Source organism: Mauremys reevesii, linkage group 2, assembly GCF_016161935.1.
Source record: "Mauremys reevesii isolate NIE-2019 linkage group 2, ASM1616193v1, whole genome shotgun sequence".
In the NCBI taxonomy this organism is placed as follows: Eukaryota; Metazoa; Chordata; order Testudines; family Geoemydidae; genus Mauremys; species Mauremys reevesii.
This window is the reverse complement of record NC_052624.1, coordinates 924,116-947,394: the sequence shown is the minus strand read 5'-3', so window position 1 is coordinate 947,394 and position 23,279 is coordinate 924,116. Positions and strand designations below refer to the sequence as shown.

Sequence of the window (23,279 nt, the reverse complement as noted above, 5' to 3'; positions counted from 1 at the left end):
GGGGTGGGGGCTCGGTGCAGGGGCTGGGTCTCTGTGTGGGGCAGGCTGGGGGCTGGTCCCAGTGTGTGGGTGGGGGCTCAGTGCAGGGGCTGGGATCTGGGGTGCAGGGGCTGGGTCTCTGTGTGGGGCAGGCTGGGGCTGGTCCCAGTGTGTGGGGTGGGGGCTCGGTGCAGGGGCTGGGTCTCTGTGTGGGGCAGGCTGGGGGGCTGGTCCCAGTGTGTGGGGTGGGGGTCTCGGTGCCGGGGGCTGGGTCTCTGTGTGGGGCAGGCTGGGGGCTGGTCCCAGTGTGTGGGGTGGGGGGCTGGTGCAGGGGCTGGGTCTCTGTGTGGGGCAGGCTGGGGCTGGTCCCAGTGTGTGGGGTGGGGGCTCAGTGCAGGGGCTGGGATCTGGGGTGCAGGGGCTGGGTCTCTGTGTGGGGCAGGCTGGGGCTGGTCCCAGTGTGTGGGTGGGGGCCTGGTGCAGGGGCTGGGTCTCTGTGTGGGGCAGGCTGGGGGCTGGTCCCAGTGTGTGGGGTGGGGGCTCGGTGCAGGGGCTGGGTCTCTGTGTGGGGCAGGCTGGGGGCTCTTTGGGCGGGCGGGCACGCGCATATTCCTGACACGTGGAAAGTTCCAGCGCTTAGGACGCTCGGGAGCGCGCACCCTCGCTCCTCCGCTGGCCCCGCCCCCTGCCGCGGACGCGCGCAGGCCCCGCTCATCCCCGGGCGCGCGGAGGAGGAGCCGCCTCAGGTAGGCTGGGGCTGGAGCGAGCGCCACGCGCGGGAAGGGGCGCGTGCACGCGCGGGAAGCGCGGCCCCGATGCCCTCGCGGGAGCCCGGAGCGCGCAGCCCGGGGCAGGGAGAGTGGAGCCGGGGGCGTGGGCTGGCTGAGCGGGGATGGGGCAGGGGATGGGGTGGCTGAGCAGGGGATGGGGCAGGAGTCTGGGGATGGGCTGGCTGTTTAGGGGATACGGCTGGGCTGGCTGAGCAGGGGCTGGGGCAGGGAGTGGCTGGGGCAGGGGTGGCTGAGCGGGGGATGCGGCACGGGGTGGCTGGGGATGGGGTGGCTGAGCGGGGGATGGGGATGGGTTGGCTGAGCAGGGGCTGGGGCAGGGGGTGGCTGAGCGGGGGGATGGGGCAGGGGTGGCTGGGGATGGGCTGGCTGAGCAGGGGCTGGGGCAGGGGTGGCTGGGGGCAGGGGTGGCTGAGCGGGGGATGCGGCACGGGGTGGCTGGGGGATGGGGTGGCTGAGCGGGGGATGGGGCAGGGGTGGCTGGGGATGGGGTGGCTGAGCGGGGGATGGGGATGGGTTGGCTGAGCAGGGGCTGGGGCAGGGGTGGCTGGGGCAGGGGCAGGGGTGGCTGAGCGGGGATGCGGCACGGGGTGGCTGGGCTGGCTGAGCGGGGGGGATGGCCCGGGGGGTGTGGGGGATGGCTGGGGGTGTGGGGGCCAGGTGGGGGGGACAGCAGTCTGAAGGGGCGTGCGTGTCGGAGAGGGCCTGTGGGCAGGCGAGGGGGGATACGGAGGGAATGGTGGGGCAGGGAGGTTGGGAGGACGGGGGCAGAGCAGTGCAGATGCCCCCGGCTGGCTGGGAGCTGCCCGGTTCGCATGGTCGGTAGTGCTAATTCCGTGCCAGGAGCAGCCCTGCTGGCAAGGCAGCCCCCAGGCCAGGGGGGCGCAGAACCCAGCGAGGTGGGGAGGGGGCAGGCTGCAGAGCTGGCCGGGGGGAGGGGAGGACAGGTGTTAGGAAGGAGAACCCTGCCAGGTCCCCTGCCTCGCTTTCCCCAGGCCGGCTGGAGTGCGGGCAGGGTAGCAGCTTGATGGGGGCCTGCCCTCAGGCCGGCGTCTGTCCTGTGTGGGAGCTGGTGTCCCTCTTGCAGTCACAGGGTTAGTGACTCCGAGCTCCCCTTGAGTGAAAAGCCCTGGGCTCGGCCCCAGGGAGTGGATTCCCCTGGGCTGGGGGTGAGGGGTGGCCAGGTGCTACTCCCTGCTGCCCAGCTGGGAGGCGGCTCCCCGTGGGATGGGGCTCTTGCGTAACTTTAGAAGCATGTTCATTCCCTCCAGGAAGAGGAACAAACTCTCCCTCCCTCCCCCTCTCCCTGCAGCCTCTGCGGAGAAGGATCCCCTGGCCAGGGCCGTGCTGCAGCCCTCCTGGGAGGAGGTGAGTCTAGCCTAGTACCCTCGAGGGGCAGGGAATTCCCCAGGGCGCAGAGGGGAGATCACCCCCCAAACCTGGACCCTGCTTTGCATAGCTGGGGCTCCTGCGCAGCCGCCAGGGAGCATCCTGGTACTGCCCCAGCATCGTCTGCGTCCCCAGCCTATGCAGCTTCACTCCTCCGTCCTCAGTTGCTCTCTTGCCTCCAGCCCCTGCTCGATGCTGAGCCCCCACTTCCCCGGCCCTGGCCAGCTGTAAAGGAAACAAACTTGTCACTACCCAAGAACTTGCTTCTTCCTCCTCCTCCTGCTCCCACGTGCCTGGTCAGCCTGTAACCCCTGACTGCGTCCCCTCCTGCCGCTCTGCGCCCGGCTTCCTCCCACTCTCTGGGCCTGGGCTGCGTCTCCTCCAGCTCCCTGCCTGCTCCCCTCCAAGCTGGTTCAGCTCTCCTTGGCGCCCTCCTCCAGGCTGTAAATCTCTGCTCCCTCCTCTTCCTGCCCGCTTAGTTCCATGCCTGTCTGCTCGCTGGCTCTCCCGTCCCCAGCTGGGCCGCCCACCCCTCTCCCCCAGGCCTGTCGGCGTCACTCAGGTTTGTCCTCTTGGAGACCTCGTTTGCCCCAGTGTTTCCATCGCCACCGGTCCACTGGGGCTTCTCAGATCTCTCTGAGCTGGGCCTCTGCCTCTCTGCCCTGAGGTGTCCAGCCACCTCTCCCGAGAACCCAACCCCTCCTCCTCCTCGGGACTCCTCTCCCCCACCTGGCATCTCCAGGACCCCTGCCCATCAACTCGCTGCCAGCTTTGTCTCCCTTTCCCGGTGTCTGTGCCCTGAGTGTCTCTTGCCTGATCACTGTCACTTTCTCTCCAGCCGTTCCACGCTGCTGCGAACACAGTGCTGTCTCCTGCTGCTCCATTCTGCCTCAGCTAATTGTATCGCCCCCTCGCTGTCTGAGCACCGCCCTAGGAGTTAAAAATAGAACCGCAACAATCCCTCTGCCTGCCTTGCCCGGCAGAGAGATGGCTTCAGTGGGTACCAGGTCTATTTGCCTTTAACCTGGCTTGAGAGGAGGCTGAGTCTGAGAGCCGTGCGGTGCGGCTATGGGTCTCGCTTCCCTTGTGGCAGAGAGTTCCTGAGGCTAGGGCCAGGTCCTAGCAAGTTGTCTCCTGCACTTGTGAGTCTTCTCCAGTTGGGCGACAGTTGAATTATTCTGTCAGCACTGAGCTGTGGTGTGAGCTTGGGGCTGTGGAGGGAAGGGGTGTCATGTACCCACAGGATCGGGGCAACACCTCAGTCTGATGGAGGAGCCCCAGGGGTCTCAGTCAGCCTCCAGGGCAGGCCTCGCCACCTGCTGAAACTGAACCTCTGGGGCACCAGCCCCCCTGCACCCCGTGAGCCCTGCCCAGCGAGAGCAACTGAGCCAGACTCCTGGCAGAGACGCACCCGCTCCGCAGGGACCGCTGCACCTCAGCATGTTGACACTCAAACCAGGTGGGTTCACCTGGCGTATGGCATCAGCCGGCCTTAGGTCAGCACGCAGACCTGAAGGGGAAAGCCGAGTCCACGCTGATCAGCCCTGCGCCCCAGCCAAGCTGCCAGGAACCCCATTTTCAGGCTCTCTGTCTTTCCTTCCTTAGGTCCCAGGTGAGAGCTTCCGGCAGAAGCCAAGGCTCACACCTCAGGCCTTTGTTCTTCAGCTGGGATCTCTGCCCTCAGCAGGGAAATCCTTGAGTAGTTGCTGCTCCATTGTCTCGCTGACCCCCTTGGTGACCTGGGGTGGTTTCAACCAGATCCTTAATGACTCTTCATTCCATCCAGATGGTATCTCTCCCCCTCCACACACATGCAGCCATGCAGAGTGTAGGGGAAACGGAGCTAGGGCCAGCCCCATGGAGGGCTTTGCTAATCAGGGCAGAGACCGTGAATGAGCCTCTGCTCAGTGGGGAGAAGCTGCAGAGTTGAGCCCGCCCTATGCTGCTGAGCAGGCAGGCTGCGGTGTTCTGCACCCGCGGGAGCTTTCTGAGGCTGTCCAGCTGCATCGTTGGGCGCAGTGCACATGCGGGAGCGCGGGTGTGAAGCAGTTCGGTTTGTGGCACACACGGCATGCCTGACTCGTACCCACACGTGCAAGGAGATGAATGCGGATCTACCCCCGGCCCAGCCAGAGGCTTCCCCTTTCCACCAGCACAGCCTGAACTCGGCCGCCTCCGGAGCATCAGCCTGCCTTGTGCCCTTCGCCAGCCCCCCACACCTGGGCAACTCTCTGCCAGGCCCACTCAAGCACACGCAGCAGTGCTGGGTGGGATGCTGGAATCGGGGGGTGGCCATTCCTTTACCAGCCCCGGTGAGGTTCTCTGGGCAAACGGGTCCCTTCTGGCCTTCCAATGTGAGTGACGGGTGTTTGGGTCAAGGGGCGAATGGAGCAGGGCCAGAAACAGGGATTTGAAGCCTGTTTCAGCACGCAGCCCTAACGAGGGGCTTTCCGAGAACCTCTGTAATAAGTCTCAGCAATCACGCCTGGAAACTGGAAACGCCTGGATCCCCTTGGAACTGGTGCTCTGGGCGTGACATTCTCTGTGTCCATTCCCTACTGCTCCCCTGGGCTAGCCAGGGCCCTGCTTTGGGGCAGGACTGGAGCTGGTGTCCCCATTCCCTGCCCCCCCCAAGCCAGCTGTTCCTCATGCCCTGGGGCTGGATTGGAGCCAGAGTCCCCTTGAGGGTATTGATCCCGTGTCTAATGCCCTGTCCACTCTGGGTCTGCGAGTCTTCTCCCAGTGTGCTTTGGGGAGTGATCGTACCATACAATTGGGACCGGAGCCACTTTGTTCCGGTTGGCGCTTGCTCCCGGAGGGTTGGGGTTGGTGTCACCTGGAGAGAAGGGGGGGCGGGCTGGGGGAGGCAGTGAAGTGGGGATGGGCACTGCTGTTAACCCCTTACTGTCCTTTCTGTATTTCAGTGACGGGTGGAATGGTGCTGGGTGGATCAGTCCCTTCTCTGTGCTGCCTGTCCTGAGCTCCAGCAGAGCTGGCAGTCACTGTGCAGGTGAGTCTGTCCAGACGCCGCGCCCAGGCAGAGGTGGCTCCCTTGCTGGGGTGCAGGGAGCGTGCGGGAAGCCCCAGACATTTGGTTTGACGTAGGACAATGATGTTGGGTAGACCCCACCCCCGGGTACTTCAGCTGTTCTCTCTGCTTCAGAGACCTCCCTTGGCAGGCTGACAGCCATGGATGGGGGGTGGGGGGGGACGGTTCAGGGCTGCAGGGTGCACCTCTGAGCCAGGTATCTCCTCAGCTCTGTCAGTGTCCCATCCTTCCAGCCCCGAGCTCCTCTGTCCGACTGCAGTGCTCCTCACTCCTGACTTGCAGCCCCCTGCTCTTCCAGCCCTGGTCTGCTGAGGAGTTGGCTAGCCCATGACATGCGTTTGCTGCGCTCGAAGGTCCCTGGGCTCTGCTGAGAGTTGCTGATTCGTGTCGCTGGTGGCCCCTTGCAGGCCTGGGGGGCTAATGGCCAGCCTGGGGGCGTGGGCTGTGTCCCGCGCTGGGTGGCTGCGTAATGCTGGGAGCGATTGAGTGACGTACGGGCACTTGTCCAGCCCGATTCCTCTCCCTTGTGGATGTGCTGGACGCGGCCTGTTCCGCAGGCCCCAGAGCTGGTGTCCTGCCGCTGCGCCTGTCTGCAGGGCCTAGGGGGTCACTGCTGCGGGGAAGAAGATGAGTGTGTTCTCTGCAGCCCTGCCTGCTGGGCTTAGGCGCTGGCCATGTGGCGGGGGTGATGCCAGCTGTGGGGGGAGTGACTGTGGGGGGGGGGATGGAGGTAGCGCTGGGGCCAGGGTCCCGGGGCGCTAGCAGGGTGTGTGTCTGTGGGGGCGGGGGATAGCGCTGGGGCCAGGGTCCCGGGTACCAGCGGTGTTGGGGGGGCGAAGGGGCGAGGCAGCTGGCAGTGTGTGGGGGGTGGCAGGGGGATGGGGATAGCGCTGGGGCCCGGGGCCCGGGTCCTCGCAGGGTGTGTGTCTGTGGGGGAGGGGGATAGCGCTGGGGCCGGGGGCCCGGGTACCAGCAGTGCTGCGGGGGCGAAGGGGCGAGGGCTCCGGAAGCGCTGGCAGTGTGTGGGGGTGGCAGGGGATGGGGATAGCGCTGGGGCCAGGGTCCCGGTACCAGCAGTGTTGTGGGGGCGAAGGGGCGAGGGCTCCAGAAGCGCTGGCAGTGTGTGGGGGGTGGCAGGGGCTGGGGCCTGGGGCCCGGGTACCAGCAGTGCTGCGGGGGCGAAGGGGCGAGGGCTCCGGAAGCGCTGGCAGTGTGTGGGGGGTGGCAGGGGGATGGGGATAGCGCTGGGGCCAGGGTCCCGGGTACTAGCAGGGTGTGTGTCTGTGGGGGATGGAGGTAGCGCTGGGGCCAGGGTCCCGGGGCGCTAGCAGGGTGTGTGTCTGTGGGGGATGGAGGTAGCGCTGGGGCCCGGGGCCCGGGTACCAGCAGTGCTGCGGGGGCGAAGGGGCGAGGGCTCCGGAAGCGCTGGCAGTGTGTGGGGGGTGGCAGGGGGATGGAGGTAGCGCTGGGGCGCTGGCAGTGCTGAGGGCACAGGTGCGAGGGCTCCCGGAGCTGCGTGGGGACAGCGTTGGCCGTGCCGTGTTCCCCCCCGCAGAGTGTGGGGCTGGGGCCGCGCCAGACTGGGGATTGCTCCTCCCGCAGCTCGGGCTCTCATTAGGACGGCTCCCACGGTGTCGGGTCGCTTTGTGTGGCAGCCAGGAAGGCCGGGCTGGGAGGGGGAAGGGCCTGGCCTTGGTGCCCCCATGATACAGCCTGTCTGAGCCGCCGTTGGCTGCTGGGGGGGTCTGTGCTGAGCATGCTCAGTGCGCCCCTGCCTGTTAGAGCAATTAGCCCCACTGCCCTCAGGGGGCCGGGTGCCCAGCCCCCTTTCAGGCTCTTCGGGGTCACTGGAGTGCTTCAAGCAGGCTGCCAAAGGCAGAGGGATTTCATTGCCGTAATGATCCTTCCTGGCTGGCACCTGTCAGTCTCCTCCCTGCCGCTGGGCTGGAGCAGCTCCCGGCACAGCCCTCTGGGTGGCACCTCAGTCTGTTTCCTTCTGTCGCGGCTTCTGCCCGGGCAGGCGCCACGGGGAAGCAGGGTGGCAAACCCCCTGCTCCAGGGTGCGGGTGCTTGGATGGCTCCCTCGGCTCCCAGCAGTCCGGGATGCAGTCTCCTTGCCAGTCAGAGATGGCCGTGTGACTTGTTGGCGCTGCTCGGAGGGAGCATAGCTGCATGCTGGATGGACGTGATGCTCCTGTGGCGGGTGGGAAGGCCCAGCGCTTTGTCAGTGCAGCATGGGAAAGGAATTGCAAAAGCTCAAGCTTGGAGACTCAGACCTGCCTGCGATTCCAGCTACCTGTGCAACTCCCTGCTGCAGGATGTTGTATCAGATACCGAACAGGCCAGCGGGGGGAACTCCTGTGGCATCACGCGGGTTCCTGTACAGCTCTCCTGGTGGGGGAGCAGGGGAGGGCAGGGATAGGGTCCAGAGTGACCTAGGCAGATTGGAGGATTGGGCCAAAAGAAATCTGATGCGATTCAAGGACAAGTGCAGAGTCCTGCACTTAGGATGGAAGAATCCCATTCACTGGGGACCTACTGGCTAAGCAGCAGTTCTGCAGAAAAGGACCTAGGGGTTACAGTGGATGAGAAGCTGGAGATGAGTCGACAGTGTGCCCTTGTTGCCAAGAAGGCCAACAGCATTTTGGGCTGTATAAGTAGGGGCATTGCCAGCAGATCGAGGGACATGATCATTCCCCTCTATTCGGCATTGGTGAGGCCTCATCTGGGAGTACTGTGTCCAGTTTTGGGCCCCACACTACAAGGGCCCCTGCTCTGGCACCCTTTTTGTGGAAAAATTGGAGAGAGTCCAGCGGAGGGCAACAAAAATGATTAGGGGTCTGGAGCACATGACTTATGAGGAGAGGCTGAGGGAACTGGGATTGTTTAGTCTGCAGAGAAGAATATGGGGGGATTTGATAGCTGCTTTCAACTACCTGAAAGGGGGTTCCAAAGAGGATGGATCTAGACTGGTCTCAGTGGTGGCAGGTGACAGAACAAGGAGCAATGGTCTCAGGTTGCAGTGGGGGAGGTCTAGGTTGGACATTAGGAAAAACTATTTCACTAGGAGGGTGGTGAAGCACTGGAATGGGTTCCCTAGGGAGGGGGTGGAATCTCCTTCCTTAGAGGTTTTTAAGGTCAGGCTTGACAAAGCCCTGGCTGGGATGATTTAGTTGGGTTTGGTCCTGCTCTGAGCAGGGGGTTGGACTAGATACCTCCTGAGGTCCCTGCCAACCCTGAGATTCTATGATAAGAGCAGCCAGGCTGGGTCACCCCAAAGGTCCATTTAGCCCAGTATCCTGCCTTCTGACAGTGGCCAGCGCCAGGTGCCCCAGAGGGAATGAACAGAACAGGGAACCATCAAGTGATCCATCCCCTGTCGCCCATTCCCAGCTTCTGGCAAACAGAGGCTCGGGACACCATCTCTGCCCCTCCTGGCTAATAGCCATTGATGGACCTGTCCTCCATGAATTTATCTAGTTCTTTTTTGAACCCTGTTACAGTCCTGGCCTTCACATCTTCTGGCAAGGAGTTCCACAGGCTGAGCAGCAGGTTGGACTAGATGCCTCCTGAGGTCCCTTCCAACCCTGATATTCTATGGCGTGTGCTCAACTGCTGCCTTTCCCTTTGGCTGGCTGAGAGCACCAGGAGGGAGGGGCTGTCTTCTCTCCACTGCCCGTGGGGCAGAGTGTCTGGGCAGTGGGACCTGCTCTGGGAAGGGCCCTCTTGCAGGGGAGATGGAAGGCAGGGTGACCCAGTCTGGAGTCCTGCTCTGGCACCCTTTTGGCCAGTGAGCGTTCTCCGAGGAGCTGCTGCTGCCTTTCCAGGCCTGCCACTTGGCGAGATTCGCCAGGTTCTCCGTTCGGCTCCTGTGGAATTCCTGCAGGGCCAGAGCTGGGCCTGCCTCCCCATGCTGGGTGCGCTCAGGCCGGATTCCCAGCCCCCCCGTGGGGCCAGATCAGCCTCTCCTCCCACCTGCCAGCGCTGGGTGCGCTCGTGCCGGATCCCCAGCCCCGCTGCGGGGCCAGATCCTGCCTCTCCTCCCACCTGCCAATGCTGGGTGCGCTCGGGCCGGATCCCCAGCCCCCCTGTGGGGCCAGATCCAGCCTCTCCCGCCAGCCAATGCTGGGTGCACTCGGGCCGGATCCCCAGCCCTGCTGCGGGGCCAGATCCAGCCTCCCGCCAGCCAATGCTGGGTGCGCTCGGGCCGGATCCCCAGCCCCGCTGCGGGGCCAGATCCTGCCTCTCCTCCCACCTGCCAGCGCTGGGTGCGCTCGGGCCGGATCCCCAGCCCCCCCGTGGGGCCAGATCCAGCCTCTCCCACCAGCCAATGCTGGGTGCGCTCGGGCCGGATCCCCAGCCCCCCCGTGGGGCCAGATCCAGCCTCTCCCGCCAGCCAATGCTGGGTGCGCTCGGGCCGGATCCCCAGCCCCCCGTGGGGCCAGATCCAGCCTCTCCCGCCAGCCAATGCTGGGTGCGCTCGGGCCGGATCCCCAGCCCCTCCCGAAGCTCGCCCCATTGCCCTGACTCTCATGGCCCCCTTGCCAGGGTAGATGAGTGCCTCCCACTCGGACCTGGGTGAAGTGGTTACATTCACTCCTCTGCTGCTCCTTTTCCTCCTCTCTCCCCCCCCAGTGCTGGACATTGGCCTCCTTTGTGCTGCGAGCCAGGCTCCCCGCCCAGCCGCAGGCCGGCTGTGCCCAGCGGGAGTGCTTGCTGCAGCCGCGCGGGGCTCGAAGGAGCAGTTACAGAGACTTGGCACCGGCAGCCTTGTTTGGGGAACGCGCCTGTTACAGACTTGCTGAAACAAAGTCTGGCCGCGGCTGCTTTTTCCTTTCACACGAGTATAAAAGCCTCCAGCGTGAGGCAGGAGTGCGGGCTCGGAGCCTGCTGGGCAGCGCTCTCTGGGACAGGACGGAGCAGCTGGTGCCTTTGCACCCAGGTCCAGCTCTGGCACTAGGCTGGCCCGGCAGAGCTGAGCTCTGCCCCAGGAAACGGGCAGCAGCAGTCCCGGCCTGTGGGGGTGGGATGGCAGCTCCCACTCCTGGCTGAGGGGCCCCTGGCTGCCCAGCTGTGTCGCCTGCTCCTCCGTCCAGGGCTCTCCCGGAGGTGGGCAGACGCCCCGGCAGCCTCTGCATTAAGTAAGAAGCAACTTGCTGAGAAGCGACGCCTGTGAGGCTGGGTGCCCGGGATCCCTGCGCGGGAGGCCATGCTGTGGGGTGAGTGGGGGGCAGGTGCTCCCCTGCCCTGGGGGGGCTCGGCACCTCTCCGGTTGTGGGGGAAGAGGAGGGCACTGTGAGCTGTGCTGGGGCCGCTGCCTGTGCGATTTGCTGCAGCTCTGTGCGTGCCAGCGGAGCCGGGGCGCTGGAGACATGCTGCACAGCCAGAGCTGGATCCTCGCGCCAGGGCAGAGGGGTGCGCTGTCTCCCGGGGGAGGGGGCGTGTAGCAGGGAGCTATTGCCTGACCCCTCCGTCCTGCCTGAGGGAAGGAGGCTGGTTGGGGCCAGTTACTCTGGTCAGAGCAGGCCACCGTGTGAGCCCAGGGCCAGATGTGGTCCAGCTGGGCCCTGTGGCCAGGCACGTGGGAACTACAGCTCCCAGCTCCCAGTGCTCCATCGGCAGCCTCCATGGGCAGCACGGGCCTCCCCCATCCTGTGGGGCTCAGCCGCTGCTGAGGAGAAGTGTCTGGCAGGGGGGACGATGCCCACCAGAGCCCAGGGGTCGCGAAGCTGGACTCTGGGGTCCCTGTGCCTGGGGCAGAGACACTAGTGGGGGCTGGGGAGGGTCCGGACTATGCTGCTCACTGGGATTTCCCCCACCGACTTCATGCCCTGCGGTGCCAGGTAATGGCTGTCGGCTCCTGGTGTGGTACCTCCCCTGGCCCTGGGGCGAGCTGAGAGGGACAGGGAGGTGGTGACAGGCCTGGCAATGGGGTGATCAGAAACCCTGTCACCTGCCCCATGGGCTCCCGCCACCTCCCTCCCGCAGGAGATGTCTCGCTGCTGAGGGGCCAGCCCATTGCAGCTCATGGGTCCAGAGGCAGGGCAGTGCTAGCAGCCCCCACTCACCTGCTAGCCGTCTGCCTGGCATGGACCTCTGCCAGCACCTTGGGAAGGCTGCTGCATGCCCAGGTGCTCTCTGTGCTTCAGGCAGCCATTCTGCAGGCCCCCGCGGCCCCCCGGGTGTGCCGGCTCTGCGCTCGGTCTTAGGCTCCACCCCCAGGAGCCAGTTGCTTTGCAGAGGGGCAGGGATGTTTGAATGGTGCTGCTGCAGTCGGGTGCTGAGAAGATCTCTGTCTGACACAGGACAGTCTGGGGGTGCTGAGCAGGTGGAGATGCCTCAATTCTCACCATGGAGACGGGCGGGAAGGCAGAGCTGCCTGGCCTGGCCGTGGCTGGGCAGGAGGGGTTGGTTTGCAGGCAGGGGCCCTGCCGTGCCTGAGGCATGCGCAGAGCCTGGCATCCCAGGACAGAGCACGAGGCCCAAAGGCTGGGTGAGGCAGTGTGGGCTGGGAGGGGCAGGGCCCAAGCTCTGCAGGGCGCCAGGGGTGGGGGGGGAAGCCAGCCCGTGGAGTGGGATCCCAGCTACCTGGGGTAGGCAGCAGCCGGCTGTAGAAGTAGGGTGGCCTGCAGCGCCGTCTCCCAGCACTCGGCGCTCCTAGGGTGACCAGCCCTGCCTCTGGGGCACCCCCGACAGCTGCCTTGGATTGCACCTTTCCAGCTGTTGGCGGGGGCCCTTCCTGCTGCTGGTTCCAGGGCGGGGGGGTCTCCTGACTGCACCTGGTCTCTGGCCAGGGCTCGGGTTGTGTTGCAGGGAGCGCTGCCCGGGCTGATTTCCATAGATGTGCATTGCAAAGTGCCTTCCCACTGGGGAGGAGAGAGGTGGGCAGGGGCCGGCTGCTCCCCTGGTTCAGAGCCTTTGCCCCCCGCTGCGCCAGTTAGCGCTGGGCTGGGTCGGGATTTCCCCCAGCTCTGCCCCAGACTCCACTGTGGAAGCAGGCCTCTCCCATTTGGTATTCAGGGCCTGGGGATTGGAAAGTGCCAGTGGGGTGGGGCAGGAGCGGGGGGGCTGGCAGGTGCCCATGGGTCGGGAAGGGAGTGGGTCTCAGGGGGCTGTGTTCGTACGTCTCAGTGGAGGCGGAAGGGCTGCATGTCTCCTGGGACTCCTTGCAGGCCCTGCACGGTGCCCTGTCTGCTCTGGGTGCTGAGGCAGGGTGTGGGGGTCAGGGCAGGCTGGCCCCTCTCTGGGCCAGGCACCGGCGTGTGGCTCTGTATGTCCAGCGCCTGGCACAGCGCGGCCTGGGGGCGGCTGGGTGCCAGTGCTAATCCCTGCTGGTAGCCTCCTCGGGATGGGGAGCCTCAGGCCAGCACTGGGCTGCGGGGTCCTGCCTCTCCCCTTGCTGTGTTCGGGGGCAACCGGGAGGGGCTGGGGCCCCGTCCTGCCTGGGCCGGTTCCTGGTGGCTCTTTAGCCGTGGAACATTAGAGCCCGTGAGGAATGTGTTGGATGAAGAGCAGCCGTGGGGATTAGTGCCTGTTACGGCTGAATTCCTCCTCCTCTTTCGCTGGCACCCGCCGAGGGTGAGCAGAGCCTCGAGCCCAGGCATGCTGGCAGTGAGGCAAAGCACCTGCCTCCCAGGGCTCTGCCCCCCAAGGCTGGCGGAGCTGTGGGCATGCAGGGGGCCAGGGGTGGCTGCTGCTAGTGCAGTCGGGTGGAACCCCCAGCCCCTGTTTGGGACCCACGTCTTCCCGGCAGGCTCCAGTGCGCTGCATGGGGTCTGCCGGCCTGTCCGTCAGTTCCCGCTGAGCGTGGGATAGGGACCACGTAAGCACCTGGCTAGCTGGGGCCTGTGCCAGTGAGTTCCACAGGTTAATTGGCTGCTGTGGGATCCGTTTTCAATGTGCTGCCTTTCAGTCTTGCAGGATCCCCTCGTCCTTGTGTTTTGAGAGGGCAAACGGGAGCCTGCGATCCACCTTTGCTGGCCCGTCTGTATCCAGCCATGCTGAGCAGTCCCTGCTCCAGCAGGCTCGAGTGGCTCCCTGCCTGTCCTGTGAGCTGCAGACGCAGTAACCTCGCTCTGTAGCTGGGTGGTAGCGTGACCTGGTGGTCTTTCCTTTCCAGCTCTGCTCCTTGCCTGCTGCTTGGCACGGGGCAGAGGGGTGTCGTGCGCTGGGCTCTAGGCACGGGGAGAGATGGGCTCCTGCTTCTTGCCACAGCCAGCAGCCCGTTGCTGGCTCCCCCAGAGTGCCGCTGATCACAGGGCTGTGGGCATGTCGCAGGCTGCTGGCCCCCAGAGGACCAGGGAGATCCTTGTGGAGGCCGTGCCGCATCCAGAGTCCCCCAACGTGGGAGTTTTGGGCCCTGCCGGATGCCATGATAGGGCTAGTGTTGCCCAGAGCTCTGCCTCAGCACAGAAGTAGCCAGGATGTCTCATTCCCCCTCCGCTGCCTGCTCAGCCTTGCTGGGCTCAGCTGCAGTGAGCGCTGGTCATCCTGGCAGGCTGCGGGAGGAGCGCAGGCACTGCAGGCCAAGGGGCTGCTCCCTGGGATCTGCCATGGAGGAGACGGTACGAGCTTGTGGCAGTCCACTAGGACGAGGGTCCAGGGATGCCCTCAGGGACCTGGGTGGGATGAAGGAGCAGACAGCCCAATGGATCTTCAGGAGTCTGGCGATCCTGAGCAGCTCCCAGCCGGGAGCCCAAGGCAGCTAGGAAGCCATGGGCCTGGCACAACCTGGATTTAGGCCAGAGCGTAGGACAGAAACCGCCCGACTGGCAGTGATGGGGATCTGCTGCTGTCAGTGGAGGGAGGCAGACTGGTCTCCTGCTGCACCCGGCACTTTGGCCCTGGGATACGGCCGTGCTGCCCGAGGGAGGGGCAGGGCCCAGGGTAAAGTGCTGCCATGGTCTCAGTCATAGAATCGTAGAATCTCAGGGTTGGAAGGGACCTCAGGAGGCATCTAGTCCAACCCCCTGCTCAAAGCAGGACCAATCCCCAACTAAATCATCCCAGCCAGGGCTTTGTCAAGCCGGGCCTGAAAAACCTCTAAGGAAGGAGATTCCACCACCTCCCTAGGGAACCCATCCCAGTGCGTCACCACCCTCCTAGTGAAATAGTGTTTCCTAATATCCAACCTAGACCTCCCCCACTGCAACTTGAGACCATTACTCCTTGTTCTGTCACCTGCCACCACTGAGAACAGCCGAGCTCCATCCTCTTTGGTAGTTGAAGGCTTCTATCGAATCCCCCCTCATTCTTTTCCTCTGCAGACTAAACAATCCCAGTTCCCTCAGCCTCTCCTCATAAGTCATGTGCTCCAGCCCCCTAATCATTTTCATTGCCCTCCACTGGACTCTCCAATTTGTCCGCATCCTTTCTGCAGTGGGGGAACCAAAACTGGACATAGTTCTCCAGGTGTGGCTTCACCAGTGCTGAATAGAGGGGAATAATCACTTCCCTCGATCTGCTGGCAATGCTTCTTCTAATGCAGCCCAATATGCCATTGGCCTTCTTGGCATCAAGGGCACACTGCTGACTCATATCCAGCTTCTCATCCACTATAATCTCCAGGTCCTTTTCTGCAGAACTGCTGCTTAGCCAGTCGGTCCCTAGTCTCTAGCGGTGCCTGGGATTCTTCCTTCCTAAGTGCAGGACTCTTGTCACGCTCCCCAGATGGGCTGTATCCTGGGGAGCAGTGGCTCGGGGAAGGACCTGGGGAAAGCAGCTGAACACAGGCCCCAGAGGGACTTCTGGGCTGGGTGAGCAGGGCCGTGGCCAGGAGCGGCCAGTGGTGGATTTGCCTGTGTGGGCTACTCCAGTGAGACCAGCCCTGGGGCCACACTCAGCAAAGGTCACTGGACACACTGGAAGGGTTCAGAAAAGAGCCCCAAGGAGGAGTCAAGGCCTGGAAACACTGATTGACAGAGTCCGAGTCGTTAGTGGCTCACTAGTTGGTTTGTCCAGGACCCGGCCCAGAGGTGACTCTATTGTGGTCTGGGGCCACCCACCCGGGAGGAGGTTTCTGGTGATGGGGGCTCTGTAGTCTGGCAGACAGCGTGAGAGCCGAGGGCTGGCAGCTGAGTCTAGCAACAAGGTGAAGGTCCCTCCCCCTTGGGAACAGCTGCCCGGGCATGTGGCAGGTTCAGGGTCACTGGGAGGCCTCCCTGGTGTCCCTAGCCCAGGGAGCAGCGAGGGGATTGTGCAGATGCTGCCATCGGAGGTTCCCTGCCCCATGTGATGCAGTAGGTCAGAACGGGCACTGCTGCCCCGTGCAGGCCGAGACCCCCAGCACAGGGCACTGAGGGGTTAGTTAGAAAAGCCCCAACCCCGGATCGTACGCTGCGCAGCTCCTCCTGGGGAGAGGGCTAGAGAGAACGAACCGCTGCTAGGCAGGGGGCTGATATGTGGCTGGACAGTGCTCAGACACCGTGACAGCTCCCACAGCCCAGAGCACATGTCCAGCCGGGGAAGGCGCATGGCTCCTGGGCCACTGGGTGTAACTGAGTGTGCTGGAGAGCAGGCGTGTGTGCCGCATGGCATGGCCCTGGGACGCTGCTGTCATGGAGTCCCCGGGCAGTGCTCTGGAGCTGCTCCCCACAAAGCCAGGCAGGACTCTGGGGAGCCTCCTCTCCCTCGGAGCAGCCTGTCTGCAGGGCAAGAAGCTCACACGGCTTCACCTCCTGGGTCTCTCCTTGGAGCATTCAGCATCCTCTGCCCCTCCGTGCGCTTCCCACAGCGAGTCCGCCCAGGCGGGGTCCTGGGGAAGCCACCGGGTCCTGCCCCCCCACTGCGCAGTCAGACGTGACTCTCAGCCAGCCAGTGACACAGAGGTTTATTCGATGACAGGAACAGGGTCTAAAACAGAGCTTGTAGGTACAGAGAACCGGACCCCTCGGCCGGGTCCATCTTGGGGGGTGGGGAGCCCAGACCCATGTTCTGGGCCTTCGCATCCCCCCACCCCCAGCCAGCTCCAAACTGAAACTCTGCAGCCCCTCCCTGGGCCTTTGTCTCTTTCCTGGGGCACGAGGCCACCTGATCTCTTTGGTCTCCAGCGCCTTCAGTTGGCACCTTGCAGACGAGGGGCCCAGGCCATCAGTTACCAGGAGACAGGGTGTCGCCATTCTTTGTGCAGGCACCATCACCCCTGCCCTCTAGGGCTCTGCAACAATCACCCCCCCCATCCCACCACCTAGATACTTAAGAACTGCATAGGGGAAACTGAGGCACCAACACAGTATTCAGAGAAAACATTAAGAACATTCCCAGTTCGTCACATCTCTCCCCCCTTCGAGACCAAATTGAGCGAGGTCTCTTCAGCCAGTGACCTTGGGAAGTTTGAACCCACCAACGCTCCCATGGATGCCCCATCATCTCTCCCATTCCTTGGTGGGACTTACACCAGGCCCTTCCAGTTTCAGGTCCTCCCGTGGGTCCCCCCCGTCCCCCCCCCCGCATCAGCTTGCATCAGCACCGCGCCCAGCCCTGCGTCTGAGGCGTCGGTGAACACAGCAAAAGGCTTGGCAAAGTCTGGGTTTGCCAGATTTACCGGGCCCTGGATTAGAGTCTCCTTCAGTGCACAGAGACCCTCTGGCTCTGCTCGGTCCAGAGCACCTCGTCTGGCTTCCCCCTCACCTAGCTCAGGGGTGGGGGCAGCTAGGGGGCTAACGTGGGGTACCAGCCTCCGGTAGCCCCCCGCCATCCTGATACAGGCCTGGGCTTGTGTCTTGGTCTGGGGAACAGGCCAGTCTCTGGTTGCTGCCACCTTGGCCAGCGCTGGGCTTGGGCAGCCGCTCCCCACCTTGTGGCCCAGGTACAACACCTCTGCCGTCCCCACCTGGCACTGTCCAGCTGTTACCGTCAGTCCCACCTCCTTGGGGCAGCCCAGACCCCTCTTCCCCTGGGACACCTGTTCCTCCCAGGGCTGGCTAAAGACACACACGTCATCGCCCGCCCGGGCCGAGTTCTCCATCGCCCTCAGTAACCGACCCACCCGGCAGCGGGAGGTAGCTGGCACCCCCTGGAGGTTGAAAGGCAGGACCAGGAACTCAAAGAGCCCCAAAGGGGTGGTGAAGGCAGATTTCAACCTGGCATCTGGGCCCAGACGCATCTGCCAGTCGCCCTTGGTGAGAGCCATAGTAGAGAGGTGCTGAGCCCCCTTCAGCTTGTCTAGAATCTCCCCAGGCCTAGGCATGGGGTCGGCATCGCACACTGTGATGGCTTCAAGCTTTCGATGGTCCCCACAGAACCAGATCATCCTGTCTCCCTTGGGGACCAGCCCCATGGGTGAGGCCCATGGGCTGTTGAACGGCTGGATCCCATCTAAAGCCAGCAAGTCCTTGACCTCTCTCTCCCGGTTCGGTGCGCTTCCCACAGCGAGTCCACCCAGGCGGGGTCCTGGGGAAGCCAGAGGGCCCTGCCCCCCAACTCCGCTGTCAGATGTGACTCTCAGACAGCCGGGAAAACAGAAGATTTATTAGATGACAGGAACATGGTCTAAAACAGAGCTTGTAGGTACAGAGATCAGGACCCCTCAGTCAGGTCCATCTTGGGTGGGGGGGAGCCCAGACCCCAGTTCTGGGCCTCCCTCTGTATCCCCAGCCAGCTCCAAACTGAAACCCCCTCCAGCCCCTCCCCAGGCCTTTGTCTCTTTCCCGGGCCAGGAGGCCACCTGATCTCCTTGTTCTCCAACACCTTCAGTTGGCACCTTGCAGGGGAGGGGCCCAGACCATCAGTTACCAGGGGACAGAGTGTTGGCCATTCTCTGTGCAGACACCATCACCCCTGCCCTCTAGGGCTCTGCAACAATCACACCCCCCCTCATCCCACCACCTAAGAACTGCATAGAGGAAACTGAGGCACCCACACAGTATTCAGAGAAAACATTAGGAACATTCCCGCTTTGTCACAGCTGCTCTGCCCTGGGCACCCCAGTTAGAATCTCAGGGTTGGAAGGGACCTCAGGAGGTATCTAGTCCAACCTGCTGCTCAAAGCAGGACCAATCCCTAGACAGATTTTTGCCCCAGATTCCTAAATGGCCCCCTCAAGAACTGAACTCCTAACCCTGGGTTTAGCAGGCCAATGCTCAAACCACTGAGCTATCCCTCCCCCCCCTTGGTGAACTTGCCCAGAGATGGGAGATCAGAGACAGGATAGGAATTAGCACTTCCGTGGTGGGGCTAAACTACAGAGCAGAGCTCGGACAGGTGAGGAGCTGTGATGCTGTGGCTCAGTCTGGGAGCGGGGAGCTGTACCTCAGCAGCGCAGTCTGGGGGGAGCAGGGAGCTGAGATACTGCGGCTCGGTCTGTTGGGGGAATGGGGAGCTGTGAGGCTGCGGCGCAGTCGGGGGAATGGGGAGCTGTGAGGCTGCGGCGCGGTCGGGGGGGAATGGGGAGCTGTGAGGCTGCGGCGCGGTCTGTTGGGGGACTGGGGAGCTGTGAGGCTGCGGCTCGGTCTGTTGGGGGAATGGGGAGCTGTGAGGCTGCGGCGCGGTCGGGGGAATGGGGAGCTGTGAGGCTGCGCGCAGTCGGGGAATGGGGAGCTGTGAGGCTGCGCGCGGGCGGGGGAATGGGGCGCTGTGAGGCTGCGGCGCGGTCGGGGGGGAATGGGGAGCTGTGAGGCTGCGGCGCAGTCGGGAGGAGTGGGGAGCTGTGAGGCTGCGGCGCAGTCGGGGGAATGGGGAGCTGTGAGGCTGCGGCGCAGTCAGGGGGTAGCGGGAAGCTGTGAGGCTGCGGCGCAGTCGGGGGTAGCGGGGAGCTGTGAGGCTGCGGCGCGGTCGGGGGGGAATGGGGAGCTGTGAGGCTGCGGCGCAGTCAGGGGAATGGGAGCTGTGAGGCTGCGGCGCAGTCAGGGGAATGGGGAGCTGTGGGGCTGCGGCGCAGTCGGGGGAATGGGGAGCTGTGAGGCTGCGGCGCAGTCGGGGGAATGGGGAGCTGTGAGGCTGCGGCGCAGTCGGGGGGAATGGGGAGCTGTGAGGCTGCGGCGCGGTCGGGGGGAATGGGGAGCTGTGAGGCTGCGGCGCAGTCAGGGGGGAATGGGGAGCTGTGAGGCTGCGGCGCAGTCGGGGGTAGCGGGAAGCTGTGAGGCTGCGGCGCAGTCGGGGGAATGGGGAGCTGTGAGGCTGCGGCGCGGTCGGGGGTAGCAGGAAGCTGTGAGGCTGCGGCGCAGTCGGGGGGAATGGGGAGCTGTGAGGCTGCGGCGCAGTCGGGGGGAATGGGGAGCTGTGAGGCTGCGGCGGTCGGGGAATGGGAGCTGTGAGGCTGCGGCGCAGTCGGGGAATGGGGAGCTGTGAGGCTGCGCGCGGTCGGGGAATGGGGAGCTGTGAGGCTGCGCGCAGTCGGGGAATGGGAAGCTGTGAGGCTGCGGCGCAGTCGGGGGGGGAATGGGGAGCTGTGAGGCTGCGCGCAGTCGGGGGTATTGGGGAGCTGTGAGGCTGCGGCGCGGTCGGGGGGGAATGGGGAGCTGTGAGGCTGCGGCGCGGTCGGGGGGAATGGGGAGCTGTGAGGCTGCGGCGCAGTCGGGGGTAGCGGGAAGCTGTGAGGCTGCGGCGCAGTCGGGGGGAATGGGGAGCTGTGAGGCTGCGGCGCAGTCGGGGGGAATGGGGAGCTGTGAGGCTGCGGCGCGGTCGGGGGGAATGGGGAGCGGTGAGGCTGCGCGGTCGGGGAATGGGAGCTGTGAGGCTGCGATGCGGTCGGGGGTAGCGGAAGCTGTGAGGCTGCGGCGCAGTCGGGGTAGCGGGAAGCTGTGAGGCTGGGGCGCAGTCGGGGAATGGGAGCTGTGAGGCTGCGCGCGGTCGGGGTAGCAGGAAGCTGTGAGGCTGCGGCGCAGTCGGGGAATGGGGAGCTGTGAGGCTGCGCGCAGTCGGGGAATGGGGAGCTGAGGCTGCGCGCGCAGTCGGGGTACTGGGGAGCTGTGAGGCTGCGGCGCGGTCGGGGGTATCGGGAAGCTGTGAGGCTGCGGCGCAGTCGGGGGTAGCGGGAAGCTGTGAGGCTGCGGCGCAGTCGGGGGTAGCGGGAAGCTGTGAGGCTGCGGCGCAGTCGGGGGTAGCGGGATGCTGTGAGGCTGCTGCGCAGTCAGGGGGGAATGGGGAGCTGTGAGGCTGCGGCGCGGTCGGGGGGGAATGGGGAGCTGTGAGGCTGCGGCGCGGTCGGGGGGGAATGGGGAGCTGTGAGGCTGCGGCGCAGTCGGGGGAATGGGGAGCTGTGAGGCTGCGGCGCAGTCAGGGGGGAATGGGGAGCTGTGAGGCTGCGGCGCAGTCGGGGGGGAATGGGGAGCTGTGAGGCTGCGGCGCAGTCGGGGGAATGGGGAGATGTGAGGCTGCGCGCGGTCGGGGAATGGGAGCTGTGAGGCTGCGGCGCAGTCGGGGAATGGGGAGCTGTGAGGCTGCGCGCAGTCGGGGAAATGGGGAGCTGTGAGGCTGCGGCGCGGTCGGGGAATGGGGAGCTGTGAGGCTGCGCGCAGTCGGGGAATGGGGAGCTGTGAGGCTGCGGCGCAGTCGGGGGGAATGGGGAGCTGTGAGGCTGCGGCGCGGTCGGGGGGGAATGGGGAGCTGTGAGGCTGCGGCGCAGTCGGGGGAATGGGGAGCTGTGAGGCTGCGGCGCAGTCGGGGGGAATGGGGAGCTGTGAGGCTGCGGCGCAGTCGGGGAAATGGGGAGCTGTGAGGCTGCGGCGCGGTCGGGGGGAAATGGGGAGCTGTGAGGCTGCGGCGCAGTCGGGGGGAATGGGGAAGCTGTGAGGCTGCGGCGCCGTCGGGGAATGGGGAGCTGTGAGGCTGCGCGCAGTCGGGGGAATGGGGAGCTGTGAGGCTGCGGCGCGGTCGGGGGGGAATGGGGAGCTGTGAGGCTGCGGCGCAGTCGGGGGAATGGGGAGCTGTGAGGCTGCGGCGCAGTCGGGGGAATGGGGAGCTGTGAGGCTGCGGCGCGGTCGGGGGAATGGGGAGCTGTGAGGCTGCGGCGCAGTCGGGGGAATGGGGAGCTGTGAGGCTGCGCGGCGCGGTCGGGGCAACGGGGAGCTTTGAGGCTGCGGCGCCGTCGGGGGGTAGCGGGAAGCTGTGAGGCTGCGGCGCAGTCGGGGGAATGGGAAGCTGTGTGGCTGCGCGGTCGGGGAATGGGGAGCTGTGAGGCTGCGGCGCAGTCGGGGGGGAATGGGGAGCTGTGAGGCTGCGGCGCAGTCAGGGGGGAATGGGGAGCTGTGAGGCTGCGGCGCGGTCGGGGGAATGGGGAGCTGTGAGGCTGCGGCGCGGTCGGGGGGAATGGGGAGCTGTGAGGCTGCGGCGCAGTCGGGGAATGGGGAGCTGTGAGGCTGCGGCGCAGGCGGGGAATGGGAGCTGTGAGGCTGCGGCGCGGTCGGGGAATGGGGAGCTGTGAGGCTGCGCGCGGTCGGGGAATGGGGAGCTGTGAGGCTGCGCGCAGTCGGGGAATGGGGAGCTGTGAGGCTGCGGCGCAGTCGGGGAATGGGAGCTGTGAGGCTGCGGCGCAGTCGGGGAATGGGGAGCTGTGAGGCTGCGCGCGGTCGGGGAATGGGGAGCTGTGAGGCTGCGGCGCAGTCGGGGAATGGGGAGCTGTGAGGCTGCGCGGCGGTCGGGGGAATGGGGAGCTGTGAGGCTGCGGCGCAGTCGGGGAATGGGGAGCTGTGAGGCTGCGCGCAGTCGGGGAATGGGGAGCTGTGAGGCTGCGGCGCGGTTGGGGAATGGGAGCTGTGAGGCTGCGCGCAGTCGGGGTAATGGGGAGCTGTGAGGCTGCGGCGCGGTCGGGGGAATGGGGAGCTGTGAGGCTGCGGCGCAGTCGGGGGAATGGGAAGCTGTGAGGCTGCGGCGCAGTCGGGGGGGATGGGGAGCGGTGAGGCTGCGGCGCAGACGGGGGGGCATGGGGAGCTGTGAGGCTGCCGCGCAGTCGGGGGGAATGGGGAGCTGTGAGGCTGCGGCGCGGTCGGGGGGGAATGGGGAGCTGTGAGGCTGCGGCGCGGTCGGGGGAATGGTGAGCTGTGAGGCTGCGCGCAGTCGGGGAATGGGAGCTGTGAGGCTGCGGCGCGTCGGGGGAATGGGGAGCTGTGAGGCTGCGCGCGGTCGGGGAAGGGGAAGCTGTGCGGCTGCGGCGCTGTCGGGGGAATGGGGAGCTGTGAGGCTGCGGCGCAGTCGGGGGGGAATGGGGAGCTGTGAGGCTGCGATGCGGTCGGGGGTAGCGGGAAGCTGTGAGGCTGCGGCGCAGTCGGGGGGGAATGGGGAGCTGTGAGGCTGTGGCGCAGTCGGGGGAATGGGGAGCTGTGAGGCTGCGGCGCGGTTGGGGGGAATGGGGAGCTGTGAGGCTGCGGCGCAGTCGGGGGTAGCGGGAAGCTGTGAGGCTGCGGCGCAGTCGGGTGGGGGAGCAGATCTCGGACAGATGGGGATCAGGGAGTTTCTAAGTTACTTTACAGGCCTGTGTGCGCACCGTGTCTGGCAGCGCGGCACCGGGAACGTATCGCTGCTCACCATGTCTCTGTGCGGCAGGCTCGGCTGTTACCCTTGGGGCAGGGCCTGGGCTGAGGTCTCTGCCCATGATCATACAGGAGCCCATGCTGGTGCAGGGACTGACCCTGCCTCCCACGCCGTCGGCCGGCCTTCGCGGCTGGAGCGCACTGATGGTGCGGTGCGGGCTGGGGACCGTTCCCCGTTCCCTCTGGCCCCGGTATGTGTTTGGCTCCCCCCTCCCGCTGGGCGGGGGCAGGGGTTGTCCATGCTTGCCCCAGCAGGTTACGGGGATGGGGCCGTCCTGGGGAGGCCAGGGCTCGCTGCACGGGGTGTGGTGCTGCTACGGGCTGCGGAGACAACGCGCCCCATAATCGCCTTAGTCAGGATCAGGCAGGCGAGTGGAGGCTAGTCCCTGGAATGTGACTCCGGCGCAGTGGCAGGAGCTGCAGCGCCGTCTGGCACACACGTGCTGAGCCGAGCCAGCCAGTAATTCCCGGCGCCGGGCAGGGCTTGTGAGCAGCAGCGTTGGCAGCCGTATCTCCATATCTGCAGACCTGCCCCGCTTATCTGGGCTGGATTGTTCTGTGCAAACAAGAGCCCTTTGTGCACCACTTGACTGCCGGGAGCGCTGCCTC

The 23,279-nt window shown here is 65.3% G+C and overlaps 1 protein-coding gene across 7 annotated transcripts in view; it reads left to right on the top strand.

Annotated features, from left to right (window-relative positions):
• The first annotated feature begins 658 nt into the window (after positions 1 to 658).
• SLC4A2 (solute carrier family 4 member 2) overlaps positions 659 to 23,279 on the top strand; it is a 71,807-nt gene continuing 49,186 nt past the window's right edge. For 3 of the 7 annotated variants that reach the window (XM_039523628.1, XM_039523619.1, XM_039523622.1), the window contains exons 1-3: positions 659 to 725; positions 2,080 to 2,135; positions 5,081 to 5,166. The gene's annotated coding sequence lies outside the window, so the exon portion shown is untranslated. Of the gene's footprint in view, positions 726 to 1,537; positions 1,862 to 2,079; positions 2,136 to 2,994; positions 3,616 to 5,080; positions 5,167 to 10,100; positions 10,425 to 23,279 lie in introns of those variants that run through there. The other 4 variants (XM_039523621.1, XM_039523620.1, XM_039523623.1 and 1 more) reach the window with 4 other exon arrangements.